Source organism: Carettochelys insculpta, chromosome 7 (assembly GCF_033958435.1).
Source record: "Carettochelys insculpta isolate YL-2023 chromosome 7, ASM3395843v1, whole genome shotgun sequence".
NCBI lineage: Eukaryota > Metazoa > Chordata > Testudines > Carettochelyidae > Carettochelys > Carettochelys insculpta.
In genome coordinates, this window is record NC_134143.1 from 23,181,521 (window position 1) to 23,205,602 (window position 24,082).

The following is a 24,082-nucleotide window of genomic DNA, read 5'->3' on the forward strand; positions in this document are numbered from 1 at the left end:
CATATGTATGTTGGCACTATCATTGTGATACATTGCAGACCTTTGTAATAAACTGCATTTACCTGCACCTTGTCTTTCTTTCCTTGCATTCAGTCCATTAATTTATATCTGGTGAGAGCATTTCAATGTCTCTGAGCAGTTTTGGACTGCTGACATTCAAAAAAAAATTGCCAAAGAAATGTTTCCTTTCCCTTTTTCTTCTCAAATATGGACTGATGAAATGAGGATTCTCTGCATTAGAGAAGAATGAGTGCAAAAGAAGGAGGTCAAAGATGCAGGATAAATGCAGTTTATTTCTAGGCTTTGTAATTTATCACAATGATGCTGCCAATGTTTATGTGGAGAAATAAACTTTTCATAGAACGTCCTTCTTACTGTGACTACTACCTTATACACTTAAATGAAGTGCCAGGAAGGCAATTTGTCATCAGTCTTTCCCCAGTGACAGGTTTGTAGTCTGTTATCTTGTGGTCCATCAGTGAAATGAGAGTTCTATTTTACTAGAAAAGGAAGATTCACAGTGTAGTGAAGATATGCAAGATCATCTTCTAAGTGTGAAAGGTGCTGATATAATGAATTCTTGTGCTAGAAAATGACACAGTTACTATATATATATATATCTCCCACATATAGATACAGGAAGAGGTGGGACTAGAATTGTTCTACTAACATAGAGGCCTCCACTCCATAAGCTAAAGGAGAAGTCACACAACTGGCTGCAGAAATATCCCCTCTTTCTTCTGTGTAGTCCAGTCACTAAGGCTACATCTACACAAGAAGCCTGTGTTGACAGAAGTCACTGTTGGAAGGGATTACCCAGCATAACCCCTGCTGACAGATTGCATTGACACGTAAAAGCCAATATAAAGAACAATTCGCTCTGTTGACAGAGACTAGCCAGAGTGCTTGGCCCTCTCTCAACAGAACAGCAGACTGGAAGCTCTGTAAACAGGGTTGCCTGGTGAACCAGAAGCCATGTCTGTTGACAGACGGGCTCTGGAGCATCTACAAGGCTATTTTGTCAACAGAACATTGTCGAGAGGGGCGTTATACCTGAATGGGGAGAGGTATAATGCAGCCAGCACATGTTCTGGGTTTTGTTGGTAAACTGTCCACAAAGTACGTTTTGCATGTGGTTGCGCCACAGTTTTTCCCGACTAAAGCCCAGTTTTGTCGGGAAAAGCCTCTTGTGTAGACGTAACCTAAATGACACAATTGCTTTTATCTCTCGGGTAATATTATTATCCCAAACTCAAGTTAATGAAACTTTAATGCCATGATCATCATTTTATATATACACCCTAAGATCTGGTGTGACTTTGCAAACAGAAAATGCTCTTTTTGGCAATGTGTTATGAACACAGCCAATGTAAGAAGATATTGTCCATGGTAGAAAATGAGTGCTGCAAGTTGCCACATTGCTCAGTCCTCAGTTTGAAAACAATATGGCAAGGGGTGGAAGCACAATTTGCAAACCACTGTTACAACCCAAGTCTGAAACCATGAGCTGTAGAGCTTGAAAAATGACCTACTGAACTACTTCTGAAAGTTCCAAGTTTTTTTTGTAGGTAGGTAGGAGTTAGCTGAACAATCTAAGTGCTTCCTTAAAGTCCTCTGATTTCAGTGGAAGACAAGAGCCATATAAATGCTGTAAGGAAACTTTAGGGGTGAGGAAAAGTCAACAGCAGATATTTTTGTTGTTGTTTGTGGTGGTGGAGGTCATTAAGACTGTCTTCTGTGCTTCTGGGTTCCTGTTTTTCCTAAAGATCAGCCGGGCAGTCCGTCTGCTCCGTCGATTGAGCCGAGTGCTCTCCCAATTGCCTTTTGTGTGTGCCTGCACTGTGTCAACAGAAGATTTGTTGGGAAACTCTTGCAACAGTGACTTCAGTTGACAGAGTGCTGTAGTGTAACCATTGTCAAAGGGTATGTCAATGCAGCAGCCTTATTCCAGAACAGATATTCTGAAATAGTTTACACGCAAAAAATGCATTTCAAAATAGCACTTAGGCTCTACACACTATGGCTTATTTCAAAATACGTTTTATTCTGAGTCTTAACGGCACCTATTTTGAAATAGTTATTTCAAAATAGGAGCTATTCCTCATGAAATGAGGTTTACCAATTTCGATATTGAATTTATTTCAGAATAGCAGTTGCATTGTGTCAACACTAGTTTAGTTATTTTGAAATAACAGTATGTTTTCAAAATAACTGTGCTGTGTAGACCTATCCCAATAGAGCATGTCACTGTCAGAACTCTGTGGTATCTGCTGAAGAGGAAGAGAATAATTAATGTTGGTCCTTCAGCTTGCTTGCTTGTTGGGATTTTTTCTGAATTCTGATTCTCCATGGACTTATTTCACAGACATTTTCTTTCTCCCCATTTTAGTTTTACTCCAGACCTGAATGGAGGCTAACAGACAATGGAAGCTTCTAACTATTGGGGCAGAGAATGAAAATTTAACTCTGATAGGGCCTTATGTTCTGCCTAGTAGGCAATTATACACCATGCCTTAACTTCATGCTTAGGCAAAGAAAAAAGATCTTATCCAAATAATGCATTAAACTGAAAATACAATATTTATGAGATTGAATTTACACATGTATTTTGTGACAATTAGAAAGGTGTTGGCTTAAATTCTCAGCCCTTCTACATAGGGTGCCTCCATTGTGCTTGGTGACCCTCATTGCCTGTCAGTTCAAATGGCTTTACAAACACAAGCACACTCTGTGCTGTTGCATCTTTTCCCCGTGTGTGTTTATTCCACTTTTGCTTAGCAAGACTTTGCAACACAGACTTACGGAATGGGCAAGCTGCTCCTTGATTCCTTTTCCTGTCCTCATATGCACGCTTATTACTTTGTTGGCCCAGTCATTGTCACAGAAGTGCTCACAGTCCCCCAAAACAAAGTATAAATTGCCTGTGGCCTGGTTCATATTGCAGGAATGACAGTGTTTAGGGTTCTACTAATCGCTCTCGGTCACGCTGTTTTGTACCACTGTGGTGGTAGGGAGCTGGCAGGTCTTGTCACCTGGGGATCTTGGTTGTATGAGAGAAAATGCCTAGGTGGTATGGAACCCTTTCACAGCTTATGCTTCATTCCTCCTGACAGAAGCCAAGAGTCTAGGGCTTCCCTCCTGCCCCCCACCCCATGCAGTGTCCTCTCCCACCTCCTCCCCCACAGCTTACTGGGACTCAAGGTCTCCTCTGGGGTCAGAGCAAAGCTACAGAGGCTGGGGGCTTCTCTTTGCCCCCAGTCTAGCAGTGGATCACATGCAGAAGAGGGCAGGGGAAAACCCTGCACAGCTGCATCATACAAGGACTCATGACTGTATAGGGTCCGTGCAGGGGACAACTCAGGCTCCTGAACTCTGGCAGGAGCTGTGTGGGGTGGGCAGGTGGGAAAGAAGGAATTCTTTCCTGGCAGAATTCATGCAGTGAGGGGAGGGAGGGAAGGTAGCCCTCGGCCCTGGCTAGAGCTGCTGGGGAGCTTGGAAGAAGGAAGGCCCCAGGCCCCAACCGGGAGCGGTGTCAGGGGCAGGGGAGAGGGAAGGAGGGAAGCACCTGGACCCTGGCAGAAGCTAGTGGGGTGGGGCTCAGTTGAGAGTCCATCCCAGGATGATGCACCTTTCAGACCACTGGATCCTTCCCCTGTGTTTTCTCACACCAGTTGTACCCCTCCTTCCCTGCCTGGTGCTCAATAACCATGGAGTATTGGATCCTGAGCACAGTGCTGCAGGACTATATGCCTCAGTCTCCTCTTTCCCACCTGGCTTCATCCCTCTTCATGAATATCTTCTCCTGCAGGAGGTCTCAGGATGGCTGCGAATTGGCCAGTGGAGAAAGTCTGCACTGCTACAGGAACTAGGTGTTTTATTCCCACTATTTTTCAATCTCCCAGGCCAAGGGAGGGCTCTGATTCATTCTGGACCCCCACAGATTGAACTGCTATCTGGGAAGGGTCAAGTTCTATATGGTTTCCCTGGCCTTCCTCATCCCCTCCCTGGACTGGTACATCGCCCTCAGTCTCAAGGACACTTATTACCAGATTGTGATATTACAGGGGCACAGATGTTTCCTGCAGTTTGTGGTAGGTGCCAACCACTGTCTGTTCACTGCATATCTACCTTAATTGGGTGATTGGCTAATCAAGGGTGACTCCAGCTTCAAGGTCCACAGAGATGATCCTGTTGGGGATTTCCAGCAAGAAGGAACTAAAGTGGGGGAGGGAGCAGGAGGCACCCTATCTAGTGCAGCAGGCATGTGGCACCCCAGGGGGGTGCCTGGGGGTATTGCTAAGGGATGATCTTCTGCCACCGGCACATGTGTTGAGAGCACACCCCTATGTTGAATGGACATGTGCAGCACATGTTGAGGAACACCATTTACAGAAATGGGTAACTTGTTTTACCCTCCTGTATTTACTTTCTGTGTTAGGGAACTGATCCCCCACACTCTGGATTAATATTAGCTGTTTTCTCACTTTTTCCACAGAAGAGTCTTTAGGTGAGAAGTATTGAAGCTGTTAAATTGCCAGCAGGAGAGAAACTGGTATTATGGTTCAGTAGGAGCTGAAACATAACTTAGGTTCATTACAAGCCTGATTTTGCCCCCAAACCCCCTCTAGAACATGTGAAGTCTGTGAGTAGCAGAGACCTGAAGTATGGCAGTGGGAGGAGGGTAAATAAACAGATGCCAATCACTCTGCTAATACTGTTTGTTCTCCACATGCTGGCTACAATATAGCTTGTCATAGAAATCACAAATGGTAACTGTTAGAAAAAATTTGGTGAGACATTCTGCAGTAGAACAAAGTTGCACTGTTGGAAAGCAAATTCATTAAAGTGTTGGATTAGAAACTGCAGTACAGTAGCAGGCTTTTAAAGATCATGGCACAGATAAGCTGTATTTGGTTTGCCAGGCTATTGCTTGAACTCCAGTAACCCTCCAAAAGTTCACAGAAAGTCAGATTGGGACAGCAATGGACACAGAACAGTCCCGAAAGTAAAGTATCCAAAAGTCAGCTGGAGAAGGTGGATCAAAGATTATGTAAGTCCCAGAAGAACAGGGACTCTGCCCTGACAAACTATGAATCCTCTAGAAGTAACATCTTCTCCAAAAGCACAGCTCCCCTCCTGTGGTCGTCCAACAGTTCTGAGGAGTTCCACACATTGGAGTTTCCCAGCATTCTGGATGTTGGGCAGAGCCTCCAGGCCATCCTACCTGCCCCTACTTCTGCTACCTTCCTCTAGCACTTCCACAGGTTCCCCAAATTCCCAACTGAATGTTCCAGGGAAGTGCAACACTCCCGGGAAGAACATCAAGGTATGGAGCTCTGAAAGTGCTCTGACTGTTCTGTACTTTTTAGGAGCTCAAACACAGTGTAGACCACATGGAGAATGTCTGGACCCCTCCTCCTCCTCCTTTCCCATCCTCCAGTTCCTGGTGAACTATGTTTCAGGCTTCTGTAACCATCTATTTTTAAAGTTCCACTGTTTAAAGCCTTCCTTCCATAACCCCCTTTCCCAGAATAGCTGCACACTTCTCAGCCTCCTCCTAAATCTGTTACCACTCTGTCCATTTTCTCAGTCTGCTACCAGAGTTAGAACACTGAGCAAGCTGGGTACCTTGGGGAGCACGGATGTGTGTGCATGCTAAAGATTTCAGTGTCCATGAGGATGCTACAGAAAACAATAAGACAATGAGGTGCCAGAGTCCTGTTTTGGATGTGATGAGCACTCACATCTCCAGTGAAGTGACAGTAGTGAGTACTCAGGGCTGGTGATAATAACACCTTCCAGGTCCAGACATTACCCAGGTTGGGTAGAGGAGCAGATGAAAATAATGTCCCACACAATTCTGTTTTGCTGTTCTGATTGCCAACGTCAAAACTGTGTGTGAAATATGGAGCTATCCTATGAGACAATCCACCAAACATGGTCTAAACTTTTATGTGACACAGTGTTCTTTAACTTGTATATTATGCTTTCTGACTGCCATGTGATCTGCTGTTTGATTAAGCCATCCATATGTAATTATGATTTTAATTAGCAGTGATGTAACTTCATCTTGCTCTTGGTTAGCCAGCAAAATCCATGCAGTTCAACAGCTACATACATATTGTGAAACCCAGATTTAGGACAGCCTTTCTAATGGTAATTAAGAACCACATTGTAAAAAACTAGGACATAAAGCAGACTGTCTGCAAATTCAAAGGAATTTAAATTAGAGCTTTTGCCAAATAAGACCTTCCCTCAGATACTATGAATATATTTTTATTTTGTCTGTACAAGTTCATGTGCTGATTACTTGTGAAGTGTGTCTTTTGACTGTGGTTATACTTGTTTCTTGAGTCATCTCATGATTTGGGGAGGTTTAATTTGTGCTCTGATTCCCAAGTTGACCTGTTTTGAGTGTGGGTTTTTGGTTTGTTTCTGGGAGCTGATAATTTACAGTAGCTTCCCCACTTTTCCAGGAAGGATGGGTCAGGTTTAGGGAGAAGTCTCTTCTGCCACAGATTTCTTGTGTGACCTTGGACTTAGTTTCTTTGTGCATCATTTCACTACCTGTACAAGGGAGGTACTAGAATTTCCCTAGTGCAGAGTGGTGTTCTGAAGGTAAATGCATTAAATATTCTCGGATGCCCCCATCACTCTTGTATTTCCCAAGGGAGGCTTCTAAGTCCCGTTAAAAAGAAAATATATATTAAAGAAAATGAAGGTGAACTTCCTGTTAGTTATAGATACAGGGAAAAAGTAGTAGAATGATTATTTCATAGAGATGGTGGAAGCTTAAAATTTAGGTCAACATAGTTACAATATTCGGGGAGGGGTGTAAAAAAAACCACACCCTGACTACTGTTGATGTGCTGACTGAATCCCCAGTGTTGATGCAGCAAAGTTAATGGAAAAATGATTCTGTCAGTCTAGCTACCATGTCCCAGAGAGGTGATGTTCCTGCCCCTCTGCTAGGAGAGTGATTTTGATATGACTGTGGCAAAACTCATCAGATGGGCTCTTGATTCTTTGGCTCATAAAGGTGGCTGTTCTGCATGTTTTTTCCTCATCTGGAATGGTGGCACTCTAACAAGAACAGCAGTTCGCATGCTATGTCAACCAGTATTCCAACGGTTGGTTCAAATCTTAGGCTATGTCTACATTAGAGTGTTGTGTCAATAAAACGGGTGTTTTTATTTTTGACAAAACCTGGGAAACTTCCAGATTACCAAGGCATTCTGTCAACAGTAAGAATGCAACACTCCTCTGTTGGCAAAGATCTATCAACAGAGAGATAGTCTGTACATTCTATGGAGCCCTCTGTCTATAGACAGGGCTTCTGGGTCACTGGGCAGCCCTGTCTGCTGTGCTTCTGGTTGGCCACTTTGTCGAGAGAGCAGCCAGACAGAGCAGATCAAAACAGCGATCTGCTTTGCAGTCTGGCCGCGACCTTTCGACAGAAGTTTTGTTATCGTCCAACAAAACTTCTGTCGACAGATCACTGTAATCTAGAGGTAGCTTTATGGTTTGAACCTCTTAGCTCTTTATTTCTTTGATGTCCCTGTTTTTCTCTTCAGTAATGTTTACTGAGAAGCTGAACTGCTGTATGCATACTGTATTATAGGACTCTGCCTGACAACCTAATCATTGCTGCATTCAGTGTTTTTAAATTTAGTGTCCTTATATTGCAAGAATTAGTCCACTCAATAACCCTTATGTCTAGTTTTTTTGGTTTTTTTTTCTTTCATTCTTTTTGCTGTCTGGACTCTACAGGAGGAGACAATACATGATACAACAGTGGAAGAATTTTTCCAAAGAGAACATTGGTCTGCTGTAAAGATGATAATATAGTGCCTTGAATGAACCAATAAAAAGGTTATTAAAAGCATAGTAAAGATTATTACAACAGTTAAGACAGAAGAGGTCTTAAAGATACAAGTATTTGCTAACTGTAAAGATTACCATCATCCATCATTTTTAAGGGTCATGTCAAGAATAAGAAAGACTGTGTCCTCAATTATGAAAACCTATTCTGGACAGGGAACAATCAAACGCAAAGCAAACTAACACCTATACTTGAATTTTTGTGCTTCATCATTGCAAGGCATGGGAATCTATCCTTTGTCCACTATATTCTAACTGGATACATACATGGTCCCAATCCATGTATTAGCTGAATGTCTTTCCCCTACAGTATTTGCCTATTTTTTATATTTGCTGTTCTTTTTCTAATCTTGTCCCATCCACTGGATGTATCCTTCCTTGGAAGACTTTAAGAAACATAGAGTAGGATGCCAGTCAGAACCTGGGACAAATGACAGCTATTTTTATGGAACTTACCAGTAGAATGCAGAGAAAAATATAATTCAAGTAAAGTAAGTTTTATGTTTATACCATTTCTCTGTGCTATCCAAAGTTATTAGAGATAGGGAATATGTCTTCTGTGTCAGGGATCCACACTCTCCAGATGCCCAGCTATGCAGTGCACAATCTCATAAAAGGCTCCAAAGTAGCAGGGGTGCAGGATTTCACTGAAGAGCAGAGCATTATTCTGAGGAACACTTTGAAAAGAGCCCATAATAAATCAGCATATACCTAGCTATAGTGTGCTGCAACTCTACCACCCCTTTTAGAATACTGACCTAGGTCTGTAACTAGGAACTGTCACTGAAAACTTGTTAGGAAAGCAGATCTCAGCTTCCCTTCCTAGACAGCAATTTTTTGATTTGCTGTCACTTCAGTTAGACAATAACAGTATTTCTTTTACATATGGCAGAAAAAGGGTTATATTCCCAATTCTTTTCTGATACCATGTGTTCAGTTGTATTAAGATGAATATAGGAATCAGAGCAAGACATTATAGTTCTATTTTTCCATACATTCTTATCCCAGATATTGCTCTAAACATCGCAAAATTTAAATATTTGCTATTTTATTGCTGGCACAACAATGGTTAGTATCAGAGTGGTAACCAGGACCAGCATCACGGAGCTGTAGGTTTACTTCCATGTCATACATAAAGTATTGAACTAAAGTTATGTAATGTAGCTCAGAAGTTTAATTTATTTGCCAACTCCAAAGGATATTTGATGAACAGTGAAAAATGAGAACTCAAGGTATTATATGTTACTTTCTAGGTCACTTAAATATGGAGGATTATTTTGCACAAATTTAAAATTCACTATACAATATTCTGTTAGTATCTGTAGTTTCTGCTGTGATAAAAACACCCCTTTTCTTTATTTCTTCCCTTGTACACACCATCTCTGCACTGGTTGTTTTCATCATTATGACGGAGTGCCTTATTATCTGGAGTCACTATTATCAACAGTCTCACAAATTTTATTTAACTATATGTTTAAGAATTAGATCTTGGAGAAATGCCAGTTATTAGCCATGTTTTAATTTGTTTTAGTAGATGTGCAGTCTTTCTGCATGAAGGATTTCTTAGGTGCAGCTACTATCAATACAATATTGTCACACAAGAAAATAAAAATATTTTATACTTGCAAAAATTAAAAGTGGAACCAGTTCACTTTGTATTTTTGTGCATGAAATCTATTAGCAGCAAAGAAACTCCATGCTCAGAATTATGGCTCCACCCAAGAAAGGGGACCTTACCCTTCTAGAAAGCATTTGTACACAATTATGCTTTTCAGCTGTAACTTCTCTAGCACTGAAATCTCCTTTATTCTCCTTTCTCAAGCAGACATTTCTATTGGTTTCTCCTGGGAACTTGTTTTCTCTCTCTACTATCTGACATAGCCTACTAGCCCCTTTTATATTCTTTACCTGGTTTTCTTACTATAGGAATGACTGTGTATTTGAAAGGAACAGGAGGCTTCGGATTGAAAGCAAAATTTATTTGTTTTTCTCACAGTAATCAATTGTTGTTTCCTCCATTTTCCACCAGCTTTCACCGTTCTTTTACATTGCACCATGGATCTTTATTAACCTTTTACTCACGAAGACTTTTAAAAAATTATATTCTTCTAACTAAATTTGGAATTATTTGTGTAACTCCCCATGGTTTCAAATATAAAACAGATTGTCTTTAATGGTTTACATTTTAAAGGATTTTTTTGAAAGACAGCAATTGCTCATTTTCTTTGTAATTAACATGCTATTGAAGGTGTTAATCACATTGTTTTTGGGGAAGTAGAGGGGTTGCCTGCAGACTCTTTTTCTTCACTAGCATCTTTAATGAATTATTACTGTTCTGCACTGGCATCTTTAATGAATTATTATTATTGCACCACAAATTGTATTCTAACGAGGAGGATTTCTTTCCTGGCAGGAATGCTCTCTTTACAATGGGAAGCTTGCATATGTTCTTGTCATTTCCGACATTCATCTGCTGTGCTGAGTAAAACTTCTTTTTCCTTGTGGCTCTGTCTACATTGTAGTGATTCTTTGAAAAAAGTTCTTGCAAAAGAGATCTTCCGAAAAAGCTTCTTTCGAAAGATCGTGTCCACACACAAAAAAGTGTATTGAAAGAATGATCCACTCTTTTGACAGAAAGCATTCACAAAGCCCCTGCTCTTTTGAAAGAATAGGTGAGGGATGGAAAAGCCTGGTGCCATGAGGACTGCTCTTTTGAAAGAGGGGCCCGCAGAGCATATACACATTTTTTTGAAAAAAAAACAAAAAACAAAAAAAACAAAACCTCTGTCAGAAAAAAGGTGCTCTTCCTCATCTGGGAGAAGAAGAGGGCCACCAGAAAATGGACTGCATTCTTTCAATTTCAGATTGAAGGAGCGCATTTTATGTATAGGCACTCTGTGGGGCTTTTTTTCTTTTTTTTTAAAAAACTTGGTAGTATAGATACAGCCTGTGTGTGCACGTCCTTCAGCTGTTCAGTAGATGAATGTTTCCATGTCACTATTTTGTTAGTCTTTAAAGTGCTACGTGACTGCTTTTTTGTTTCCATCTCATCTGTGTTCAGGAATAGAGAAGCCATTTTGATATAGTTGTGAAACCTGCCATAATAATCATATGCAGTAGTGGGGTTGTAACCTTGCCCACAATGTCAGACTCCATCTAAGAAAATAAGTTACTGGCTTATTTTCATTAATTTACATATCCAGCTAGTGAAAAATAGACAAGAACAATTCAAATGACAAAAATACTGTTTCAGAGCCATGGAAGTGATGACATTTGCAAGGTAGGGAACATAGAACCATAGGGTTGGAAGAGACTTCAGGAGGGCATTAGATCCAACTCACTGCTGAAAAGAGGACCAACCCCAAAGAAATCATCCCAGTCAGAGCTTTGTCAAGTCAGGACTTAAAACCTCTAAGGAAGGAGATTCTACCACCTCCCGAGGTAACCTATTCCAGAACATCGCCACCCTCCTAGTGAAATATTTTTTTCCTAATGTGCAACCTAGCCCTCCTCCACCACAATGTGAGACCATTGCTCCTCATTCTGTCATCTGCTCCTTACCACTCATTACAGCCTCTGTTCATCTTCTTTGGAACCCCGCTTCAGGTAGTTGAAGGCTGCTATCAAATCTCCCCTCACACTACTTTTCTGTAAACTAAATAAGCCCAAACCCCTCAGCTTCTCCTCATAAGTGATGCAATGCATCCCCCTAATCATTTTATTGCCTTCCACTGGGCTCTTTCCAGTGCATCCACATCCGTTCTGTACTGGGAGACCCAGAACTGGATATGGTACTCCAGATGCGGCCTTACCAGTGCTGAATAGAGGAGAATAATCACATCCCTAGAACTGCAGGCAATGGTCCTATTTATGCATCCCAGTATGTTGCTAGCCCTCTTGGCTACAAGGGCACATATCCAACCCCTCTTCCACTGAGATCTACAGGTACTTTTCTGCAGAACTGCTGCTTAGCAAGTCAGTTTCCAGCCTGTAGTGGTGCTTGTGTTTCCTCCATCACTGTAAGCCAGGTTGGTTGCCTACCACATTTCTTTGTTTGTCTGTCTGTCTGTCTGTTTTTCTGCATGCTAGAATGGTGTGTTCCTGTGCCCTTAGTAAGATTTCTTTAAAATACAGCCAATACTTCTGGACTCCTTTCTTGACCGTCTCATGATCACTAGTGCCCAGGTTACCACCCACATCCACTTCCCCTACCAGTATCTCTGTAATTGCAAGCAGCAGGTAGAGCTGAGTGTGGCTCCTGGTTGATTACTTCAGCTCTTACACTAGGAAGCTGTCCCCAGTATCCTACACAATCTTCCTGGATTGTCTGTGTACTGCTGTATTGGTCTCTCAGCAGATGTCAGGGTAATTGAAGTCTCCAGCGAGAACCAGGGCCTGTGATCTGGAAGCTTCTGTTAGTTTGAAGAAAGCCTCATCCACCTCATCCATCTAATCAGGTGATCTATAGTATTATGGACACAGACCCCACCACCAAAACATCACACTTGTTGCTTTCACCTCTAAATTTAAAGCAGAGATCTCTACTGCTCTCTTACGTACTGTGCAACTCCACCAACTTTTCTCTCCCGCCTTTTCTTTCTGAACAGTTCATACCCTTCCATGATAGCTCTCTAGTAATGTGAAAAAACCCACTAAGATTGTATTATTCCAATCAAATCATAGTTCTTTGACTGTGCCAGGAATTCTAATTCTTCCTGCTTGTTTCCCAGGCTTCTTGCCTTTGTGTACATACAGCTAAGGTAACTAGCCAATTGTCCTACTTTCACAGTATGGATCAGGGGTTCACCTCTGTTGCACCATTCTTCTTGTGTTTCTTCCTGGTATCCCACTTCCCCATGTACATCAGGGCTTTGGTCACCTTCCCACCATCCATCTAGTTTAAAGCCTTCCTCACTAGGTTTGCAAGCCTCCTGGCAAAGGTTCTCTTCTCTCCCTTGGTTAGATGGATGTCATCTCTTTCTAGCAATCCTTCTGCCTGAAATGTCATCCCATGGTCGAAGAATACAAACATGATTAGTCTGGCTTAGAAAGAAGAGTTATTATCATCAACACATGGAGCAGCCTGCTGCTATTTGCTGCAAAGCTTTCTGTGATACCAATCTCAGGCCATAAAGAAAAGAAGAATGTTGTTCAAACTGAGGGAGATGGAGACCCACAAGAATGCCTCATTGCACATGATGGACAAGCCATAGTAAGCTTCAGAAGGGCCCATCTCCAGTCCTCCTTGGCCATGAGATTAGTGGTACTAATGCAGCAAGCAAATCCTAAATTCAGTAGATTCCGTAATGCTCCAGGTACAGTTGATTTTAAATTGTGGATCAGTTTCAGTAAACTCATACACAAAAAAGTTGAATAGGACCTTACTCTAATAGTCTTAGTGACGTTGATGGAACTATGTATGATATAATTTAATAATATTTATATACTGTACTATTCAACATTAGTAGGAGTATCAAAACTAAGTGTACTCCTTTTTGACACTATTTGATTCAGATGCTGAACCTATCAGAAAAGAATAATGAACATGTTGTGTACTTGATCTTAGTTATTAATCTCCACGATGATTTTTGCTTTCCAAATGTGGGTAATAGAAGAAATCAGTATGGTGAAGAGTTTAAAAACACATCTGCATTAGTAATAGAGGTAGTTTGTTATTTTCATTGTAAGTGAAAGCATGTGTTACTTGCCAGATGTGTTTGAGTCAGACAATATGATTTTCATGCCAACTTTATGATATGTTTGATTTAGATAGTGACTAAAACCTGCTGCTGGGACTGAGTAGTAGTAAAACACCAGCTGTAGTTTTTACTTTAATTAATATTGCAAGAAGTTGAATCATGTGCTTTAATTTGCACATTAACCCGTTAGAATACTCAAATAAAGACATGATGGAACAGTGCAGTGGTTTGCAGCCTATGATCTACAGTTCCCTGCGGTTCCATGTCTGTCTCAAGATTATTGAAAGGCCTGCACCACAAATTGACATTTTTAGCAGTCCACAAATAAAGAAAGTTTGAAAATCCCAGCCATAGTGCATATGGGGGCTTCTTTTAGATAATGAAAAGTGAATTTAAAAATCTGCTGTTTGATGTTCAGGAAAAAAAAAACTGTTGCCAGTTTTATAGTGGCTCCTTGTCTTTTCTTGATTGTAAATTTTTCAGTATTTCATTTGCTTCCCTGTTGGTGCATGAAAGGTGGATCTTGGTCCATGTTCAGCTGCAGGGTTCAGTGCTATCAGATTTTAGGAGATGACAGCAGAGGTCCTTTGGATCTACTCTTCATATGCTATCTGAACTTGGATTGAGACCCACGGGCTTCAAAGACATGTCCTTGGGTCAAGATTATCACTTGGTCACTACTGAAGACCTGGCAAGTCATTTAGGCATGTAGATATGGATTGAGGAGTCAAACTTTAGACTTCTTTTTTTTTTTTAAAGTATTGGACTCGATCTGCCACTGCCCCACTACACCGTAGAAACAGAGCCTTTAAAAAATACCACAATGTGGCCCTAATCTTACTTGAGACTTCTGGTTTGCTCTGTAACATAAATAACAAGTACACATGATAATATTAAGCAGTTTTTTGATCTTGGTGGAAGAAGTGTGGAAAAGATTACGTTGTGGTACAAGTGTGGCTCTACTTTGAAAAATAAACATATTGAATCATAGAGTCATAGAACACTAGAACTTGAAGGGATCTCAAGAGGGCCCCAAGTCCAGTTCCCTGCCCTCATGCCAGGAATGGCCTCTTTTACAGCAGAGCTATTCCATGTGCATACAGCATCAGATGAGTACCTCAGTGACAAAATTTGTGTTCCTCTTACTTGTTTTCAATGCCAGTTTACCCTGAAGAGCCAGAAGAGCTGAGAGAGAGAGAGAGATGGATTTCAGTCCTCCTTGTACAGTACTGCTTGCTAAGGATTTGAATGCTTCAGAGCATGACTACCTGACCCCCACTGAACTCTTAAAATACCTGCTTAACTTTAAGTATCAATAGCCTCTTTGACTGTCATGGGACTTAAGTGCATGCTTAAGATCTATGCTGGGTCAAAACCAGGATGCTTTGCCCCTACCAGGATGGAACTGTGCATTCCATTTAGAAAGCCAATCAGTTATACCTGTGGAAACCAGTCAGCCAGTGAGAACCACCAGCAGTGATCAGGAGTTAGAGGGCATAATTTGAAGATGATTGGCATAAACTGGTGAAACTGAGGATTGCATCTGGTCTACTGAAGAACTTTTATTCAAGGTGAGAGTGCCCAAGAGGGCCCCAGTTTGAGTCAGATACAAGCATGAGTTTGAAGGGCTGGGAGTTAGCTTTTATTTTCCTTGTAAACTGGTCACAGTTGTTTTTTAGGGAAATGATAACTACTTTCTATGGTTTTCCAAACAGTTGTGAACTCACCTTGTGGTAATTTTGTCTGTGCTGTATTTCCCAGTTTGCTTAGGGGTGTCATTCTTTGATGTGTGGTGTTTATCCCTGCCTGCATGTTTCTGTGAATGAGACACATCCATTCTGACTTGAATAGACTGATTAACACTGGTCCTACACTTGACAAGTGTTTCTTTTGTTGTTCTCTTGGGCTATGTCTAACTGCATGCTTCTGTCAGAAGATCAGAGGTGCCTTGGCAGAAGTCTGTCATATTGGGAGCGTTCTGCTGACATCCCTCTCTTCCTCATTCCACGAGGAAGAAGCAATGTCTGGACAGAGGGGATTTTCCTGACAATTGGTCCCATGTGGACAAACCAAATGTTGGAAAAGCCTCTCTCAACAGAACTGTCGGCAAAAGATATGCAAAAGTGATATGTGATTTGCCTATCTTTTGCCAACAGTTCTTGGCAAGCTAGACACAACTTTATACGTACCCCTTCTGCTGTCATTTCCACACCAACTCATCTAATGAAGATGATTTTACCCCCAAAAGCTTATAAATCTCTTGGTTTGTAGGGTGCTATACAACACCTTAAGTTAAGTATAAGCATACATTTCATTGTTAGATCGGAGCCTGGAAGGTCAAGCCCTGAATCAGGGATAGTTCAATGTGACTGAATTGCAGTAAAACTGAATAGTGCAGAATTTCATAATGCCATTGCAGAGGGGCTGGCAGTCCAGTAATGGATATTTTAAAAGCTCATCTAACCGATCCTTAATCCCAGATTAAATTAGGACTGGTCATAAACTACAGCTATGGATCTGAACTTCCCAGGTTTTGGAGATGTTTGTATCTAGACCAGGACTATATCTTTCAATGAAATATTCTCTCTGTTAAAATGAATGCCTGTTCAACCAAGCCTCAAACAGTTTTGGCATTATTGCTTAGAAGTGGAGATTGAAAATTAAATATGTTATATTACATGTCACACAAAGTGCTCTCATGGATATTAATGACAACCCTATAGAGTACAAAGTAAATTTGTGGGCAATCTGATATGAAGATTTTTCTTCATTAGGGACTGACTTTTAAAATGTATAGGTGACAGAGTAATTATTCTAAGTAATTCTTAACAATGGAACATTTCTTTTGTCCAGTTGCTTACAGAATAAGTTTTCAATGCATCACACATGTATGCATTAATACTGGTTGTAAAAGATTTAAAGGACTTGCTGTCAGAGGTGACCAGTGCAAGGATTCTAGTGGGTGCACCAGCCACGTGCCTGTGCCTCACAGCTTCCCAACCTCTGCTCTGCCCATTCCCCTCCCTGCACCCTTGCTCCATCTCTGCCTGCCCCTTTCGTCCCTGCCTCCCTGGTGCAGCCTAACAGTAACATAAGCTAGGAAGCATGTGCTGCTTTCAGGATGCACTGCTCCTGTGGAAGATCCTGCACCCATCATGAGTGGTGCTGATTGTGAGTGCAGGAAGGGTGCAATGTTGGGGGCAGTGAACGTGGCCCCCTGCTCACCTCATGCATCACCTATGTTTGCTGTTGCCTCATTTGTGATGTCGATCTGAGGGTCAGGGGACCACTGTGCGCAGTAGCTTTTAATGGCTTGTAAGTAGGGTCATTGTCCTTTGGCTTCAGTTAAGAAAGGTGAGTGAAGAAGTGCCTAATGTAAGTATGTGAGAGGAGTAGCATAATAGTAATGGAGCCACCTACTAGTCTGCACTAGCCAGTAAGGGCATGGATTCAGTTGGAAGGCACTCAGATGAGGAGAGTCTGCTTTGGTCCCCAGAAGCAATCATTCTGTCTCTGCAGAAACGGACAAGTCCATTTTGAATTTCACAATTTTATCCATTTTGAAACACAAACGTTCTTATATATTAACAGAGAGGAAGCCGTGCTAGTCTATACACTATCAAAACAAAAAGCAGTCAAGTAGCACTTTAAAGACTAGCAAAATAGTTTACTAGGTGAGCTTTCGTGGGACAGACCCACTTCTTAAGACCATAGCCAGACCAGAACAGACTCCTGCTCTGGCTATGGTCTGAAGAAGTGGGTCTGTCCCACGAAAGCTCACCTAATAAACTATTTTGCTAGTCTTTAAAGTGCTACTTGACTGCTTTTTGTTCTTATATGCTGTTTGCTGTTTGTCATTTTCTCAAAGGTTCTTTTGGGATTAGTTTAGGCATGCTCAGTATTAACCTTAGGTTGTTCTGGGGTGCCTCTTTTTGGAAGGATGGCAAAACCAAGTTGGCTATTTGTTTTTTTTTTTCACTTACAATTCCTGAATACTCCATTTTGTGGGGTGTAAATACATGTTTTCCCGTGTGCATTCAGACAAAAATTTTAACTCACATAATTCAAAAACAGCTGTAGCAAGGAGCCTCAAATTTCTCAGGTCTCAGAGAGCTCCAGCATTTGAGCCAAGTTTGACGAAAAGCTACAGCAAACTCTTTCATATCTGTCATTCTGTCATCTGGAACTCCCAAATAACCAAAATTTTAATCATAAGTCAATTTTAGTTATGTTTTCCATAAGTACAGAATAGTGAAAGTAAATACAAATAAATACAGCAAATACAGTGTAACTTTACAGTGTACACTGAAACTGTTGTTGGTAAAGTACACGGCATACATTTTTGTTTGTTTCTTAATATCTATTTTTTTTCCTTTAGTGTTATACACTTCTAGGTATACCTATCTATTATCTAGAATATCTGAATATCTGGCAACCTGGGGTCCTGGGCTGCTGGATATGAAAGAGTTTACTCTATTAAGGAGATTAAAAGTTTGGCATGCTTTAATTGGGAATTTGGAACATATACATATAGGCTGTGTCTACACTAGAGAGTATTGTTGACAGAACGGCCTTCTGTCGACATAACTCAGAGAGCGTCTACGCACGTAAAGCATTCTGTTGACAGAGTATTGACAGGACTCTGCATTTGTCTTGACAGTGTTGTTGAGGGGTATTGTAATTACTAGTTGTGTTAAATATGTCAATGTTAGTAACGGTTATGAGGTATCTGGATGCCTGTGCCTGTCATGAGGAAGAGACTCCATCCTAAAAAAGAGGGAGTCTATCTTGGAACTGAGGGTCAGGGACTAAGCCAGTCTTGATTGGATTTTCCTGCCAAAACCTGACTGAGAATTCCATTAGCTCAGAAGGTGCATAACTCTGCACACGGCACTAAGACGGTTGCACATGGCCCAGAGATTAATATAGTACCTGGCTCTCAAATGTGGTCTGGAGCTCTCTATTCCATCTGAGAAGCATTTGAGTGAGGCTGTTCCATCTAAGAAAGGTGTGATTACTCCCTTCTGCATTTCTGTCTGCATTGGGGCCACCGTGTCTGTACCATCAAAACAGGAGACAGAACATCTTCATTGGGATCTCCCTGGAGTTCCTCTCCAAGACCAGAAAATTAGCTTAAGGGTTGTAGGTCCCAGACTTTGGCTATGCATCACCTAAAATACAAACTTTTTTTTTTCTTTCTATGGTTCTTTCTCATGCAGATTAAATGGGTGTTGAGGCCAAGGCTTCATGTCTTATGTATACAATCTCGGCTCTGCTATTTAGTTATATGCTTATGATGGGATGTTTTTGTTGTTGCTTGATTGTTTGATTATTCTCATTCACGTTTTCCAGTTGCCATAATTTAATCTTATAGTACACTTTGTGAGTTTACTTGAAGTGTTTCCTTCATTAGTTATTCTACACTGGGAGGGGGAACACACTGGGATTATCCAATATAGGTGATAGATATGGGAAGAAAGTGATTCCTACATCTTTTGAAACAGAGGCTGCCTTATCTTTCCCCTTTCCACATACACCTTCCCTTAGCTGCCTCTGTCCCCTGGGTAACAATGTTATCCCTCAAAAATTTCAGCAATAACACTCTGTCGACAGAGTGCTGTCGACAGAAGTGCAGCATGGACACTTCGGTCAACAGAGAGGTCTGCTGGTTGCTAGGGCAGCTTTGTTTGTAGAGCTTCTGGTCAGCCGTTCTGTCGACTGAGCAGATTGGTCTGTCAATCTGCTTTTGTGTTTGAATTTTATTTTAGTGGGACCCTTCAATTGGAAGCTTATCTACATCATTGATTTGAAAGGTTAATGTAGTTCTTGAACTAAAAGCTGTTCTTGAATTCTTTGGGGTAAAACCATAGCTTAGCAATGTCCTTGCTCAAACTGGATATGTAGTAAATGTAGTTAACCATCTCTAGGAAATGTCAAAGTATGCCAATAGTGTATGACTTAAGTTAGCAACATGTGTGAATTCCATCTAAGGATTCTGACATGTATTTTTGACAGCTCTAGTTTAGTGATATGAGCAGCCATCATATTTTAAGATAGAGTTAAATCTAGGTAGCGAATACATGTATTTTTAAATCACTGACTTTTGACTGTTCTTAATTTTAGCTTATTAATTAATACTATTTTGGGGCATTGTATATGCCAATGGACATGCAGAAACTAATAATGCATGTATTTCTGCATTTACAAACAAAAGTATAAATTCAGTAACTATTATAGTAAACTCACCATAAAAGTGTTGTACTATAGAAATCCTCAGTTCAGAACATTTGCAGAATTGAATGCTAATACCAGTGCACTTATAAATGAAGGACCTGTCAGTGTTCCCATTCTTATCTCTGGTTATCCCTGCAGCTGCACTTGAAATAAAATGCTGTATTGATTGCTGTGACATTACTTCCGGTTACTTGTGTGACATCACACTGATAGGTGTGTAACTTGCTTACAGGAATGGAATTTGCACGTTAGCATCCAGAACCACAGCTTTCTCTAAATCTTTTAGAAAGTGAATGACAAATGAAAACAACAACAACAAAAAAGATATGTTTTTGCCTTTTATACTGTCTTGCCTGTGTGTAAAGGCCATGTCAGTGTTGAAGGAACACTACAGAACTGGTTATTTTTCACATGAGAAATATTAAGTAATCATTTCTCTCTTTCTGGAAAACCTCACCCAAATCTTAGCAATGTTACAAGATGTTGCTTGAGTTCCATGGGTTCAGTTTTTGTTGCTGATTGCCAGGTCTATGCTAGATTTGCAGCATCTTCAAAACTAAATGAGTGTTTTTTTCAGTAAAGCTTATGCTTAGCTTTTACCTCTCTAGTCTGGCATTTCTCGTCCAGCAACATCTATAATCCAGCGTTGTATTAGTTATCCGGACGACCACTCGTCATGGGTGTGGCAAAGTGTCTGTGGTCCCATAAAGCTTGTTTATAGCCACCAGTCCAGGCTCTCAGTGTTCTGTGCTGTTATTTAGCTGTAATTTACCCCTAAATGTCTTCCAAGATTCCAGTAAGCAGAGGAAGTGTTGCTATTACTGCTGGACAATATTGACCTCCTGTGTTCTGGCAAATTCTCTTGTTCAGGACCTGAGGGTGCCGGATAAGAGAGAGAAATAGGCTACATGGGCAAAACCATATATTTGCTAGTTTAATATAAACTGAGTGAACATGATGCAGATATGGTGGTTTAGAAGTGTAATAAAAATCACAACATTAATTATGTTGCTACACTGGCAAAAGTTTTTAGTGTAGGTCTGGCATAAAACAGTTTTAAATATTAGCATAGAGACTTCAGAAATGTTCATTTTGGGGCACAAATATTTGTTCCTGGTGATGATGTGCTCGAGGACTTGTTTTTTGTTTGCTTGCTTTTAAAATTCTCCTAATTATCAACACAACTGTACCTTTCTGTTAAGTTAATGTCGAACAATTACACCATTTAACATACATTACATAACAAAATTATATCCTAACTACCAGGGGAGAGTATATGCAAAATATAGTTTTACCCATATTGCAGTTCTAAAACATATCAATTTGAAATGATTGAGACACATTTTTATTTTCATCAACAACAACAATCAGCTTATAATAATAGGTTATGGCATCCTTGCCTAATACCCCCATAAACAAATCTGTTATCTACAAACTGAAACTTCTGCTTTATAATTGTAAATAAAGTGCATTATCTCTTGCTGCTTCACTGCCTTTAACTTTAATTACTCTTACAGGCAATCCCTTAATGAACTATGAGATTCAGTAACTTTAATGGTACAGCTGATTGGGCCATCCAGCTTTTCTGCAGATTTTTGTTACCAGTGATTTCTGGTATTATGTGAATGAGAGCTTTCTCATTGGACTCTTGAGAAATAATGTGGGTAACTAAGGAAACAGAGTTCAACTAATGGCTGTTGATGAAAGCAAATAAAATTTAAGAACGATGACAATAACTGGCTTTAAAGAATGAAACAAGCCTGAGATCTGATTAGAATCTGACATTTGATTAGAGCAACATACTTTTTATTATAAATGGGAGGTTCATTGGCTGGCATTAGAACAAACAGGGATTCTTTTTTTTACAGTAAAAGGATATGAGAAAGCGCAGGTGACAACTTTCTTTTGCATAGAATCAAGGGTTTGGAAGAGACTTCGGGAAATCAAGTCCAACCTCCTGCAGAAAGCAGGACCAATCCCCACTAAATCATCCCAGCCAGGGCTTTGTGCAGCTGGGAGTTTAGGAAAGGAGATTCTACCACCTCCTTAAGCAACTCACTCCCAAGCTTCACCACTCTTCTAGTGAAATAGTTTTTCATAGTAACCTCCTCACCACTGCAACTTGAGACCATTACACCTTGGTCTTTCATCTGTAATCTTCTGAATCTTAACCATCTGCAGGCTTTCATCCCAGAGCTTCCTCCTCCCTGCATTCTGAGCCAGGAGACCCTGTAGCAGTGCTGTCAGTTTTCTGGGTCAAGCAGTTTGGGGGCCCTGGGAAACTGACAGCACAGCAGCCCTGGTCAATTTCCTGACTCCCACTAATACAGTAAACCCTCCATTTAATGGATTGATAGAGCTGTCCATTCTTACCCATGGTCTGTTAAATGTGAGTGTTTACTCCCCCTCCCTGAAGGCTCCCCCAGCCCCACCCCAACTTCCCCCCAAAAAACAAGCTCCTGAAAACAACCCCCTCCAAAAAACACCAAAAACACTCCATGCCCCCCCCAAACAAAACCCTCTCCAAAAACAACCAAACCCCTGCCACTCACCAGTTCCAGTGGAAGAGCTGATGGAGCCTGCTGGCTGCGGGCACCTGGTCGCAGGTGGCCAAGGGTGTGTGCCAGTGGTCATCTGGCCTCTTGCAGTAGGAGCCACCTGGCCGCGGGGTGCCTGGCCCTGCGTGAGTCTCCAGCTGCCCAGCCACGAGGTGCCTGGCCCTGGGCAGCTCAAGCCACCTGGCCGCAGGTTTCCTGGCCCTGTGTGAGGCTATAGCTGCCCCGCTGCGGGGTGCCTGCCCCCCCACACCACAGGAGTGCAGTAGTGGGGAGCCAGGAGCCAGGTGCAGCACACATAGCTTTGTGAGATAGATAGGGGACACTTCTGGAGGCTAATAAATTCAATTTTAGGATGTGGTGCTTACACACTGGCCTTCAATCAAACTTCTGAATTAGAGCTTAAAGCTATATCTATCAGGTAACTGTGATTATGTAATCTCGAGATTAGTACACCCTAAATCGAGCTAATGGTATTTACAATGAAGACAGCCACCTGGTAATAATTGCCTTAAATTCGAATTTATCTCATAGTGTAGACATAGCCTTCATTATGGCTGTTCTCAGGGTTCACTGCAGAAAATATAATATAGCCCAGTGTATAGTATAGTCCATGCTGTCTTCCTAGGACAGGAGTCGGCAGCCAAAATAGAAAGAAGAGCCATTTATCGAAAATAATCAGGAGAGTTGTTTTTTTTTTTTCACTTTGCAATTTTAGTGTTGGGAGACACAAAGAAGTCCTTAAAGGGCCACATGTGGCTACAGAGCAACAGGTTGCAGACCCCTGTCCTTAAGAGGTGGCGCAAGTGCCATAGAAACTACTGCCATCTCCATCCTCTTTTTTTTTTTTTATTTTAAATAATTAAAGGGCGATTCATTCTTTGTTGGGATCTTCCATGTATAGGGCTGTAGGAGTAGTGGGAAATATACCAAATTCATTTCACTACACCATAATGAAACTATGGACTTGGGATGATGATATGATTTGTAAAACTTACGAACACTGTAAATAAAATGTTGAAAAGATACTTTGCATCTGGTTGAATTGCAATGGTATCCCTATACACTATAAATATGTGTGTAAACCTCTGTAACTATTTTGCTTAGATCTGATTGAATACTATAAGTTTGCCATTGGCTTCAATGTGCCATGATTTCGCCTTGGATATTTTGCTCAATGATCTGACACCAGAAACTATTTTGTTACTAGAAACTACTTCCTAATCCTTACTGTCTTTTTCTACCGAGCTTAATGTGTGCCTCAAAAGCACATATTTTCCTCTCCAGCTAGCCTCTTCATTTTAGAGCAGCCGTCCATTTTCTTTATTTATAAAGTTAATATTTAAATTATAAAGCTATTTGGAGACTACATCAGGAAAACACACATGCATACGGAAGCAACACTGCTAGTAAACACCAGGAAAGGCTAGGTATATTCACGCAGTTTTGTATGAACTAAGACTTCTTTAGAAAACTTGTGGGTGGAAGGAAGGATGGAAGGGGTGAGAGGGAGGGGTATGTTTACACTACAGTATAAAATCAGGGATTAAAGTTAGGCTTAGGCCTAACTTCTCTTCCATTTACACACTAATCACGCTAACCCAGGGCTGAGTGATTGAAGTCCATGAGTTTGAAAGGGGCTGAGCCAGTGTCAAGCTGTGATCTGACTTCAACCCCTATCACTTTGCAGTATACACACAGCCCCATTAGAGT

The 24,082-nt window shown here is 41.0% G+C and overlaps 1 protein-coding gene across 3 annotated transcripts in view; it reads left to right on the plus strand.

Annotated features, from left to right (window-relative positions):
• Nucleotides 1-24,082, plus strand: part of GRID1 (glutamate ionotropic receptor delta type subunit 1) — an 898,770-nt gene that overhangs the window by 817,351 nt on the left and 57,337 nt on the right. The gene's annotated exons all lie outside the window — the stretch shown is intronic.